This window comes from Priapulus caudatus, unplaced genomic scaffold (genome assembly GCF_000485595.1).
Source record: "Priapulus caudatus unplaced genomic scaffold, Priapulus_caudatus-5.0.1 Scaffold1427, whole genome shotgun sequence".
NCBI lineage: Eukaryota > Metazoa > Priapulida > Priapulimorpha > Priapulimorphida > Priapulidae > Priapulus > Priapulus caudatus.
This window is the reverse complement of record NW_014578488.1, coordinates 13,524-28,026: the sequence shown is the minus strand read 5'-3', so window position 1 is coordinate 28,026 and position 14,503 is coordinate 13,524. Positions and strand designations below refer to the sequence as shown.

Sequence of the window (14,503 nt, the reverse complement as noted above, 5' to 3'; positions counted from 1 at the left end):
GAAAGTACGGACACAACCCACGACTTCTGATAAAGTACGGACACAACCCACGACTTCTGAGAAAGTACTGACACGACCCACGACCTCTGATAAAGTACGGACACAAACCACGATCTCTAATAAAGTACGGACACAACCCACGACTTCTGATAAGGTACCGACACGACCCATGACTTCTGATAAAGTACCGACACAACTCACGACTTCTGATGAAGCGCGGGCACGACCCACGGCCCCTCACAATGTACAGAAACCATGTGCGACCTCTGGTAGAATACAGGTACGGTCTGCGACTCGCGGTAAAATTGAGGCACAATCCAGAACTTCTAATAACATACCGGCAGAATCCACGACCCCTGATCCATACCCTGCCAGAGCGATTCTTGACGAGACATTTGACGTCTCTCTGCTGAGTCATCCTTCTAACGATTCCTCGCCGACACCATCTACTGGACTGACGTCGGATGACGACGATGACGTGGCGTCGCCAGACACAGTAGAACTTGAGAGCCGCTCTGCGCAGCTTGGTAGAAACATTGGTGGGGGGATATTGCGTGATGTGCATGAGGGGTCACCGACGATTCGTGGACGATCACCAGACAGGATCGTAGGCCGTCAGGATGCGCGAGTCACAACGTGCAAGTACAAAGAGAAAGACTCTGATTCACGGAAAACTGAGTGCTGGCGATTTGAGACAACCGAGGCACGGACATCGGATTGGCTGAAAAAAGCGCAACACCTTGATTCGGTGAAAAGTGAATCGCCGAGATTTGACCGGTTGAAAACGGAGGCGTGGCATCCTGATTCCGTACAAAACGAAAAAGAGAGATGTGATTGGCCAAAAACAGAGGCGCGATGCTCCGATTCGTCGGAAACCGACACTCGGATATCTGATTCCGAGAATAGAGAGGGACGGGGGCACGACTTGCCGAAACCTAAAGGGCGGACACCTAATGGGGTGATAACCGAAGGGCGGAGCTCCGACTGTGCAGGAACAGAGGAGAACCGGTCCGATCGCCCGCGCGAATCACGCAGGCCGCCGTGGAGATTCTTTGTCAGCTCCGGCAGGAAGCGCAAAGCAGCAGAGCTCGTCACCGAGGCGGGCCGCAAGGCCCTGGTCGCCATGGCGCCGAGCGACACTCCCACGGTGAAGCGACGCGGGACGGCGCGCAGCGCGGCGGGGGAGAGAAGCGGAGTCGTCACGCCGCCGGGAGCCGAGGCGAGGGCGGGCTTGCCCTTCCGCACTCTGGCGCCGGCCAAAAGGAAACTCGCGCTGCCGCCTGCAGGCGCGAGCGGCATCGAGACGCGGTCATCGTCGGGGTCTGATGATGGGCAGATGCCGTCACAGCTGGTGTTGCGTGTTAATGCAATGATATCACCACCTGGTTTGCATGGTGATGCGACACCATCACCACTGGGTTTGCACGGAGGGGAAACCGCGCCGTCGGCGCTCGAAAAACGCTCTCCCGCGAAATCGTGCAACAGGCAGCGAGCGTCCCCGCTAGCAGACAGCGAAGGTGGGAGATTGACTAGATCACGGGACAGACAGGAAACATCGTGTGCGACGGACAGGAAACCAGTGCGGGGCTGCCGGTCTAGAGGTGGGCATCAACCAGCAGAGATGTCAGACGGAGAACAATTGCGTCTGATTGATCGACATAATCGAGACATAAGCCGGCATCGTCAGCATCTCGTGTCACTTGATGGCGATGAGCATCCCAGTCCTCACACATCTGGTGAGTGTGCAACCTCGAATATGGACGATGGTTACGTGCTCTTAATGGTTATATTGTTTTTTATATGGTTAAATGTAGTTGAGGTTATATTTAGTTATCTTTAGTTAATGTTCCGTGCTTTTAATTGTTATATTGTTTCTTATATGATTAAATGTGGTTTAGGTTATATTTAGTTATCTTTTTAAGGTTACATGCTCTTAATTGTTATGTTGTTTCTTATATGGTTAATTGTAGTTGAGGTTGTCTTAATCATGAAATTCCATCGATTCCCCTGTCTCACCACGTGATTCCTTGTCCTGTCTCACATTCTGACTCATAGTTGTCTCACATTGTGACTCATCATTTCGTCTCACATTGTGACTCATCATTCCGTCCCACATTGTGACTCATCATTCCGTCCCACATTGTGACTCATCATTCCGTCCCACATTGTGACTGTTACGCTTGCGACTGCTGCTGCCGCGACTGTTAACACCGTGCCTGGGACTGCTTGCTCTTAAGCTTGCTGCTTGGGGACCTGGCCGCCAGCGGGCAGGCTATACATGAAGGCGCGCGACTGTAACACCTGCGCTTGACTCGCTGCCTCGTTGCTTGCTCTCTGCGCCGAACATACGCCTGCCAGGGCACCGTTAGCTGCGACTGTTAACGAACCTGCCTTGGACCTGCTGCCTGCAGCGACTGAGTCCACACGCCGCGAACAGTTAACCCTGCCTTGGAACTTCCCCTTCCATGCTGTTGTTGGCCTTGCGACCTGGACCGCCTCGCCGCGACTGTTAACACCTGCCTTGGACTGCTGCTGCGACTGCCCGCCACCATGAGCCGCGACTTTAACACACACTGCCTTGGAAGCTGCTGCTCTTGCTGCTGTGGGGGCAGACTGCCGCCCGCCAACCGGCGACTGTTTCAACACACTGTACCTTGGACTGCTGCTGCGACTGCCGCGCCGTGCGACTGTTAACACACTGCCTTGGAAACTGCCTGCTGTTTGTTTGCACTTCTCGCGACTGCCGCCTGCCGGCGACTGTTAACACCTGCCTGGGACTGGCTGCGCGCTCTTGCGTGCTGGCTGTGACTGCTGCTGGCGCACTCGTTAACACCTGCCTTGCGGACTGCTGCTGCGACCTGCCGCTGCCGGCGACCTGTTTTAACCACCTGCCTTGTGACTTGCAGCTCTTAGCTGCTGCTTGCGACTGCCGCCGCCGCGACTGTTAACACCGCCTTGGACTGCTGCTGGTTGGCGGGGTTCCGCTCGCTGATGACTGCACCGCCAACCGTCGCCGACTGTAACAACTGTAGTGGCCGACTGCTGCCACTGCTGCTCGTGTGTCCAAGCCTACGAACAACCACCCGCCGTCCTCTAGCGGGTCGTGCGCGAACTCCGCGCCAGTAAGCTGGAAGAGGCTGAACCTGGCTGCAGGGCCTTCACACAGACGACTCTTCGACAGTGACTCAGTTGCGAGTGAGCGCGCGACCGAGAGCCGAAATCTTCTACCCCGCATCTGCCGATACATGAGGACATCTGCACGACTGCCCGTGCTCGACGATCATACTACCGCTTCGTATTTGTCCTACGCTTCATATGTGTGACCAATCCTACGGGCGAAAGATGTGGCGGCTTGCTTGGAACGTCATCGAGCGCTCGGGCGGGTGCGCTCGGCACGGAGGCTCCGCCGAGAGCGAGGAGGGCGGAGACGAGCGCGATGCGTCTCAAACTGGTCTCGGTGCATGGGTCCGTTCCAGAGGGGCGAGAGTGTGCGTCTGGAACGGTGACGTCCGAACGTACGCAGTTAATGAGGAGTTCTCTCACGGTCCCTCTGTCGACACACATACGTGAAAACTATCGCATAAAAAGAGAGAGAGAGGAAAACTGTACAAATTTATAATTTATCCCAAAATTTTTAATTGATACTTAATTATAATGCAAATGTACTGATAAATAATTTGAAATAAATTATGTTAAAATTAAAAAGTTTAAGACCAATTGCTAATACATAACCTTTCATGGACAACAATTCCAACGACACTAAACAGATGCGTGTCGAGGCACAAAATGCACCTTGTGTAAAATTGGTAATTCTCAATTTCTATAACTTATTATTAAAAAAAATTATTATACGACGATTATTCTATAAATATGAAATTTTACAGAGATCTGAGTGTAGACACGGCGAGCGAGAGCCGGACTTAAAAAGTCTGTGATCTTGCGACCAAAAATCTTCGGTGAGCAAGCGGCTTACCTGTGTGAGCAATTCAAGTGAGTTTAGATTGAAGCACGTTCGACCGCCCTTGTCTATGTGAGGATTCGTCGCATAGATTGTACTCGATTTAAGCGGGCAAACCCTGTGCTAAGTCGCCTCCATCGTATTTAATATATTCTATAGTATAGAGGAAGATGAATGGTCATAAATACCAATCAAAACGTATTTACTCGTTATACTTGCATGCTTTAAATGAAGTTTAGCCACGTGAAATGTCCAAGCATACAAGAGCTTTAATAAACATCAAGGTTTTAGCAGGCATCTCAATTTCCTACGCTGGCATACGCTTTGTATTCGCGAATGTCACGTCATTACGTAGTTATCTTTATTTGTCATAACCAAACTACCCATTCAAAATCAACTTCTGAACTATACTTGTTGAATGACTTTTTGAGTGTCTACTAGTGATTACATTTTAAATATAAGAGTTTGATTTACTATTAAGTGATAGAAACATGAAAATATTTAAAGTGACCTGAGGAGTCCCATATAACTGATAAACAGAGAGCTTGGAATTGCTTAGCAATCCAAAGCTAATTGGTTGCATTGCTCTTTATCTGACGAGGAGAGGAGAAATGCGCATTTATGAACACACCTTTGTCTTACTTATGCTAGCGGAAAGGCACACACACACCAATGGCTCTTCAGGTGCCAAAGAGGATACAAAAGCTTTTTCAACCACCATGCGTGATCAAATCTTTCTCCTGCATACAAAATGTATGTCCTGCAGCATAGTCAGAGCCAATTATATGTGACATGTCACATACACGCAGCGTCACATCAACACGCACGCACGCACATCACCGTACGCGCGCAGTCTCCCGCCCGCGCACATACACACACATATATACAGGATATATATTGCATGCCCAATATCTGGGTCAAAATACAAAACATGCACATATAGTTCAGCATTACCATGGGTAAAGGCCAGTTACAGCTACCTTAAATCCAGTGTCCCGCATGTGTAAATTGTGGACGACACCAGAGGTGTATTAAGTCAAAATAACCGTGTGCATTCAGCGAACTACTAATGGAGTCTACGACATGTGGGGAAAGATGGATATATCCGCCCGCTACCTTTCCCAAGGTGCGAGTGGGAAGCCAAGGCTTGTAGCAACCCAGAGACTACAAACTGCTAACTTGGCCTGCGTATCTAGATGAGACACAAAAAAATTTTGCAACTCACGATCGGCGAGCGTGTCATGCTAACTGATTCAGCCTGCACTATCGAGGGTGGGAGATACGGCAGGTTGTGCAAACGAGGCGAGATATAATAAGTGATGAGCACGCGCTCTTAACCAATCCGGCCCCAGAGTGCCAGCGTGTCATGTATCGATCCACTGTATCGAGTCATGCACACAACTCTAAGAGAGGTAAATATCGAGGAGGAGAGTGAAGCGATCTGCGTACGCGGCGTGGCCAGGGGATGCACCCTGGCGAGTGATGAGCGTGGCTGCAAGTGTTAGGCGTACAATTTGCTCGCCGCGCAATGTGGCATCACGCGCGGTCCACTCACATCGGTTCTATATGTTGGTGTATCAGCATTTTGTTTTACATAATCTCTATATGAAGTGAAGTGCAGACAATTATTAACCTGTACCGACCAGATTATGCAAAAGCAATATTATTATCGAAAACGAAGTCAGTTCTTTACCATATTTTTAACTTGTAAACCAAACCTAAATCAATAAGAAACTACCGTGAATTAGGTTGTGTCACAATTTAAGTTAGACTCCTGATGCTTTAAATAAGTAAACGCCCTACTAACCACCACTAGAGCGAGAGAAAAAGTACTGTAATATGCAGTTCTCTAATATTCACCCTACCTCATCTAGCGAGTAGAATCCATAAATATCTACTATGAAGGTTACTATGATGCAACACACAGTTTGGCTTCCTACATGCTCATGTCTGTATTACAAAGCCAGCTCAATACATTCGTCTTTTAACAAACAAAGTTATCAGTATAGCAAGAACCTCGTAGATGCAAATAATAATTAAACGCCAGTGAAGACAACAAACACCAATTAGTAACATGCATAAGCCTAGAGCGAGCTAGCTGTGTCTAGTAAAACCCGCTGAAAGTATCTGGAGAGACTGGGAAGTATTGCCTCCTGGAATAGCAGTCCATCGGAAAAGCACGCGAGAGCGAGCGTCGAGACCTGTCTGCGAATAACACACATATATAATAGTATTATGTGTTAGTCCCTCAGAATGCCCGCAGCCCCCATGTGCCACAAAGAGCTCGACAGCTCTTGAAGCTACGAGCGAGAAGCGCGCACTCCGCGATTGGAACCGCACATGCTAAATGCATATCATCTCTCGGTGACCCACAGAGAGCGAGTGAAACCCACCAACTCAACAACCCCAACTCAAAAAACACACTGCATTCACCCGAGATACATACATTGCACAGCGAGCGCCCCATTGCGGATAAACGCGGCGAAGGTACGGGCGCAGCCTGAGACACCATTTCGGAGCCACAAAACACACCCACTCGCGCACCATACACACGCACGCACGACCAGAGTCGTCAACACGCACCGCGCGACGACTACGACAGAGGTGCTGAATTAACGGCACATTCTCGGAGCCACCATACTCCCGAGTTTACTGTCGACTAACTCACTGATTTGAAGCATACATATGTCTATATTGCGCGTCTGTGACTCCCTGCAGAATCTCCTGCTATACCAGCTCAACAATAGTTTTTTGCGGAGCGACGAGCCTTCCCTCCTGCGCACACACGCCGGCCAGTGGCGAGTTTTTTTAAAGCTTAAATGTCCAAAGAAAACTTTGACAGAGTACCTCCGCGCAAAACATTTGGGTATTGCGTGTCACTCTTTCTACGGCGGCCACTCCCTCTTGTTTGAGGGTACGGGAGGTCCCGTTAGAATCCCTTGTTCAACAAAGTTAAATTTCATGCCCCTGACACGCGACGCACCCCATCACGCGCCGCGACCACCCACAAAAGGAGCGACCAGAACACAGAGCGTTGTCGCCGCGCATACATACACACGACACGCCGGAGGGGCAATCTGACTCATTACTGCATGCTTACAAACCGGGATCCCGGCGCACACAACACTCCACCTGCACACACCAGCAGCCCAGTAGCGAGCGAGCCACCACCGAGTACACTGTTGAACAGTGGGAGGGGGCCGTTACCCAGCGGGCGCGCTCTATTCTTGCAGCTGCCTGAAATTGACCCAATTACAATGGTGAGTTAAACGTACCTCTGACAGTATTGCCTCCTTATTCTTGCCAAAAAAGTAGTCGTTTTCCCAGGTAGAGCTCAGCAAAGCGACGCATCCAAAAGAATACATGCTCGAAGTTTCGAAAGCCGAAACGAACCCCAAAACATAACCTACCCGAACGACGTCACCCACACACCAAAGGCAGTTTACCTGGAGCAAGCTAGCAAAAATCCCAACAATAAAATGCAATGTGAGCGACACTTCATCTTTCAAACTATACAGCGTGCGTCCTAAAGCAGAATGATAACACCGACGTGTCTAGAATAGAGAAGAGAGCGAAATAAGAATGAATAGAATACGTACCACTCTGAGCTCTGTACAAAGTGTCTGTAGTCATAATAAATCCAGTTTGTAGTAAGCGATGAGCCCATTCCGTTGTGAATGCAGTAAAAGGGCATGCCAATGAGAGGAGCGAGAGTGACCATCAACTGAACGTGAACATCATTTTCACCGTAAGTGTAGCGGAGACAGTTATACTGTGCGTCTACAAATAGGAATCACCATCAGCCCTCACTCAAGCAACTTGTGTAAAGTAATGGACGCGAGCTTAAAACTAAGAAATGACATTTAGCGCACCGAAGACACATATTACTTAATAAAAGACTGTGGTTAGGTTGGGACTGATCTGGGTACTTTTAAAGATGTCAAAGCATCAAAAGATATTTTCATCCTGGATATGAGCATGGGAGACAAACGTTAAGAAGGTTTATCCAGTCGCACTGACTCGACAATGATCAGACACTGTGCACTGCCGAGAGCCAGCGAGACGCCGTCTGTCCGTCAGCAAAAATATTATCAGGTTTCAAGGTCTGCCGTGGGCCACACTTTTTGCTGCTGCAGAAAATCCCACGTAGAGAGAGCGAGTGCGAGCAGCGAATCTCTAGCGGATCGCCCCGGAGACTCTGATCTACGCGTGCAAAGCGTTGCGAGAAGGCCGAATGATGATACTCGAGTGAACGGAGGGCCGTTAAAAGACACTACCACAGCTTATCGGCTTGCCGCTCGCGCGAGCGAGACCTCAATTACTAGCATCGATATGATTTTGTGGTCCTAGGTTTTAAAGGGATTCAAACTAATAGCGTATTTCAGCCTATTATAATGACATATGTATTACCTATACTGTTGAGAAACATGTTTACCTGACATTTTTACGAACGATATTCATGAATCAGACCTGCTTTTGATTATGTTCTATGAATCGATCTGGGCTAACGCGCAACTTTTGTATCAAAACGCCGCCATAATTCCCAGTCCGCCAATGCCGTTGCGATGTTTGTTGAGGTGGCCGCAAAGCGCTCACTTTGTTTCGCACAATTCGGAAATGGGTGAACTACGCACAAAGACTTCTGTACAGGTTCTGAATCGTACAGTAGCCCGCCCAGGAACGGAATTGTCTAATGATACTGACAATAAACGATCTGTCACCCAATCTTAGTAGTCATAGTAAGACGGTCCGTAACGGTACTCTTTGAACCCGAGTGAAAGAAAGGAGAACGAGTACAACGTGTGGGTGATCTCGCTTCAAGTTCAACACCCGTAACCTTCAAGCTCGTTATATGTTTCAGTTTTTCAATTAGGAATTCTTTCGATGGTACGAGACAAACATGCTGAGTTTTCTGATGCAAACTTTGCGTGCTAGTGTAAGATAGACCAAATAATGGCTATAACTGGCTATAATTGGCTAATATGCTATAACTGGCTAGATACAAGATCAATGTAACTCCACACAGCAGAATAGGCTCTAGCATAGAGTCTATTCCCTATAGCTCTAGGGCCTATATAGCCTAATAATAACCTGGCTATAACTGCTATACTGGCTATGAAAAGTCACATAAATGGCTAGATACAATGACATGTAACCAACACAGAATATGCCTAGGTTTACGTTCAAGCACATGGCGGTCTAGGTCAACGTCAACACCAGGGGCCTAACCCAACGCAAAGGGTCACGCTATTCTAAACCAACCCGTCTGTGAGTTGGGTTACGTTGTACTTTAATTACTGTACGCTCCACACAGGCACGCTTAGCCACCACTGCACGAGGACATGGATCGGTATTCAGGGCCAAACAAGGTACTTTCGGCATACGCTGGCTACAGTACATGCTACACTTGGGATGCTGCCCCGGATGCAATGATTACGATGACAGAGCCAATAAATTATCCAACTTATAAAATACGTTATAAAGTTTTAGGAGAAAAAAAGTACCTCCAATCCCTTTGATCATAAGTAATATTATTTAAGTATATAGTATAGAGTGACAATTTGCTATGTTGACTTAGATGTTACATGTGACTTGGATAATCATTGACTGCATACACCCCTATCTGAATATATGTGCTGGCAAATATAAAATCTTAAAAATAAATTAGCATTTTATAATTTGTTTGTTTGACATTGGAGTGGTCTTTTAAAGTTTATTTCTAAGCATCTTAGCTAATACAATTACACGTTTTAATTACAATAATACATGGGCTCGATGCATGGCGACGAGCGAAGCCATAAAAGAAATATAAAATGATCAGTCAGTTTTTACATACGTGATGTATTTCCTCCTGTAGACTCATGAACTGGCCGGCACTGTGACGTCGGGGGGAGTCAATTGGTAGAAATATAACACAATCTGGAAACACACTATAAGGTTTGTATCACAGGACTGGCAGATAAAGGTGAGTGGAGAGACAAGCAATAATTCATGGAAACATATTCTTATATGGTTTGTCCCTGTGTACACTGTTGTAAAGGGGCATTTATTATATAATACATATAACAGTCAAATAACTTATGCAGCACTCAGTATAATGATGTCCAACCCATCGAATCATAGAAATTAGTGCATCTAATAAGGTGTATCTAATGTCATGTCAACAAACAATTTCATAACCTAATATAGTTTGTGCAATGTAATTGATTTAATTATGGGGGAGTACATGTTTAATGTCAGATTAAAATAAAATCAATATTCATGGCATTTGTAATTTCTGAACAATCATTCAGATGGATATTTTTTCATACTATAACCAATTTCACAGATTTTGAATTGATCTCCTTAAAAACATGTAATTAGAAAATACATGTTAACGTGTTCACAGATCATGGGACACTCAATTCACTCAATCACTCAGCAATTATAAGACATTGTAGTAATTAAACTAAGATTTTATTGTTATTTAGTTGTGAATTGCCACACGGTCGAGTGGCGTAACTGGCACCGTGGACAGTGCATGTCAGCACCTCCCCTTGCTTGAAGATTTTCTCATACACATCACTGGTGCTCCCAAACCGGGACCTTTTTCATCAGTTGTCATTGCCATCTGTCGAAAACAGAAAACTTGTGCTCTGTGATGAATCTGTGACGTTATTCATCTCAAATCATCCATCTCAAATCCATTGCCAGCAAAGGACTCAGAAAAACCAGCTGAAGAAGGTGGAAGATAAATTATGATCCCACTTGACATTACCTGCAGATAACAAATTAATATTAGTTGCTTGCCTACATACGTAGGTTGCTATATAATTGGGCGACCTTCATGAAAACGATAACCGATGCAAATCGGTCAAGATGGGTATCTTGTAAAGGCTGGTTGATTATACAATATATAATACAATATATTATAGTATACATTATGAGCATACATTGAAACATTACACTGGGATATCTATATGTACCACAAACTATCTGTGTAATGGACGAAATAGAGTTGAATACAATATTACATAAATAATACTATATATATCTTACTGCGGAACCATAAAGATAAGCTTCAAAGGTACGAACTCAACATATCCGTTTGGAAAGAGAGCCTGAGACAGACACATCACACCACCCGCCCTCCAATGGATTTTACAAAAATGCTGCCCCAGTCGTCCGGCAACATGATGAAGAGTTTCATGTCGCCTGGCACGACCTCCCTCAGACAGAACCAATTCAAAGAACGGTATGGCCCTACTAACTATAAACTATGCCAAGGCCACCACTGAGCACTAAGGCGCAGAGATAACATCTACCCGCGGGGAACTGTAAAAATCACCTGGCTCCTCACAAAGGCCGAGAAATAGAAAGCCTGGTGAATACACATCAACGAACGGCGCAGCACAACGTGCAGCAATCCATACGCGACAAAAAACCTAAAGCCACAACAAAAAAACAATGCGACGGCCGCCTCACTGCCTGGAAATACATCACGCACTACATACTTCACAATGCGCAATCAACCACGAACGCCTCATCCTACGAAATCTCACCTGTCAGCAAAATTTGCCCCGCAGCCAGATACATAGGCAGACACAGCGTAAACTCAAAGATCGCAAGTAGTGAACACCTGCGTTGACATTACTCAAACGAGATAAAAGTGAGCAGACCCGTCAGTGCGCATATTTAATCACACCGCGACAACCAACAAGCTCCGCAGGGCGGATTTCCGTGCAGGCCGGGGCATGAAAGAAAATACTCTCGCCCCACCTGAACATCTCACACCAATACCCGCATTAGAAAGAACAGAAAAAGCCATGACTCCACAATATCTACAAACAGCCATCAAACCATACGGACTCAAACCTACGGGTCGAAATACCGGGAATTCCATAAGGGGCGTAGAATAGCGGGGGGATGGGGGGAATACGGCATCCCCCCCACCGTTATTACGGATTTTGGGGGGAGGTGGCGTGTACAATCATGAGGGGGAAGGGGTGGGTGGGGGGGAGAGTAACAGGGGGTACTGTTAGGTCGTTCATCAGTTCACAGTAGAAAATAACTCTTTTCACATTTCACAGTGAAAGAAATAATGCTCATTGTCAAACAGATCACGGGATAATCCATCCCAGTTTTGAGGCGCGCTATAAGAATTTCAAACACAATAAACATAAGTCCCTAGAAGTATACAAGTGTATTTCTTGAAACTAACAACACTTCCTGAATAATCAAAAAATACATGCTTGCGCAGTAGTTCATGCTTATACATGTGTTGTGTGTGTGTGTGTTGTGGCGTGTGTGTGTGTGTGTGTGTGTGTGTGTGTTGTGCGTGTGGTGTGTGTGTGTGTATATATATAGTATGATATCCCTATAAGATAAGGTTGATATAGACCTAGACAGTTTCCAATAGTGCTGAGCTAGCAGCTAGGGGGGCCGGGCATGCACACCCGCAGGCCCGAGAAAATTTTTTTTACAATTAGGCTATTTTGTGGCATTTGGTGCTTTGACTAGCATTCCCGGAGAAAAAGAAGACCTCTATATCATCCAGTATTCACAGAACTAAGATAAAAGCTTTAAATCACGCTTACACGGCAAGGCTGGTCCCATTCACAGCAGTTGTCACTAGACAAATAAATTGCAATTCACATTCACCGAGGTATAAAAACGTCCGATCCACGTTTCCAACGAAAAATACCCTTAACACCGCACCCTCAATTCATCCCCGGGCCCCACCACCTATTTTCAGGAGGTGAAAATGGACGGAGAGTTCAAAAAATTTTCTGGGGGAGGACCCCATATCACACGACACTGCTTCTTACCGAACGCCTCGACTCGAAAAACCACTGCATTGTCCCACTGGTCCCCGATGCCGTAAACAAATGACATTGCGGGAGCAGAAATTGAAAATTGAGCATTGAGGCGATTGAGCATTGAAGCATTGAGACGCAACATTCCCCATTGAACCACTTCAAAATAATCGTTCCGGCGGCGCCTGTAGAGGTACTCGCAACAAAGATTATGATTATGAAAATATTGTATGCATATCAAAAATCATAATTTGAGTTCATCTGAACAGGGGCGTAGAAGGCGGGAGGATGGGTATGACTCCCCCCACACTTATTTGAGAATGGGAGCTGGCTTTCCCGTCCCCCCTAACTTTCAGAGAAGAAAATGGGGAGAAAAATTAAAGATATTTACAAAAACAATAAAATTACTGGATATTTTACAAAATCGCGTCATCGAGCTAATGTCATAACTACCTAATGTATTTTACGTAGGCTGTAACTCAATTCCAAGAATAACAATTATTTTAATGAAACTTCAGATGTATTTTGGACCGCATTTCCCCAATACGATTTTTTTTCAAAATCCCTATCTTGATTACTGCCTCGACGAAAGTTAATCCCGTGGCTTTATTCCACAAATAGAATAGACCTATTCGAGAGTTGAGATATTGCCATTTATCACTTAATGGAAAATTCACATTCATCATCTGCTTTTTGGGGGGGGGGGATGGGGTACGTGAGGACCGACGGCGCAGTATATTCCGATTTCGTATAAGGGTGAAAATAAGTGCACTTTTTGGTTTCAAGATCTGGTTGTTTTTCTCGAATATTTTTTTGGTAGCTTTTAACCGTTCTCAGTAAAATACCCTTTATCAAAATTTCACGGTGAGATGATTCCAGTGCTCTAGTCGTCGCAACGCGGGGTTTGTAGCACGGGGGCCACGGTCGCCCCTCAGGCCGCGCCAGAATTTCAAGCAACAAGGTATTTTAGCCCTAATAAGGTCTTCGGCACTGGTAAGACCCCAGTGAGGACATGTACATAGCATCAGATTTGGTAGTAAGTATTACTTTCGTGCTTTGTGTCGCGCCAGAAGGTAAAAATACCAGCAACTCAACAGTGGATCGTTATTGTGATGAAGATTGTTTAATAGTGCTGGCCGCTCATAGTGCAGGAAATTGCATCGACAGAGTGTTTACTTTCAACAAAAATCCCGGCCCCCCCCCTATAACAGGAGGGGAACAAGCCCTGAAGGAAGAAAAAATCCTGATATTCTATGATAAATGAGATCCAAAAATTGATTGCTTTTAGATTTGCAACTTTTTAAGCAATGTCCACACAGTACGGGAGGGGAGGAACACCCCCCTCCCCGGACGCGCTTCGTGCCCTGAGCTCGCACTGAAATTTCGCCCCAAACACTAGAATTTTCTTCTGGATCCGCCACTAGGTTGTGTGTCTGTGGGGGGGGGGGCGTGTTATTAAACCTCGGAAAATCCCAAAAGAAAAAAATAACCAGAAATTCACAAATGCACTTACAATACTCCATATTTTTCAGATTCCCTCAAATCGGCCATCTTGAAGGTTTCTAAATCTGCTAAAATCGATTGCTAACAAGTCCAGAGCTTACCGGGGCTCCGCCCCTGGACCCGCGCAGAGAAGAGCCTCCTCCCTGCCAGGCCCTACGGCGGCCCTGACCCCCACCCAGGGCTTTGCGCCAAAGGGCGCTCGCGTGTGCGCTACTCGGCGCAGCAGACTCTTCATCTCGTCACACAC

General features: G+C 46.4%; 1 protein-coding gene across 1 annotated transcript in view; it reads left to right on the top strand.

The window, feature by feature from the left end:
• Positions 1 to 14,503, top strand: part of LOC106816593 (dual specificity tyrosine-phosphorylation-regulated kinase 1A-like) — a 39,176-nt gene that overhangs the window by 23,047 nt on the left and 1,626 nt on the right. The window lies entirely within an intron of this gene.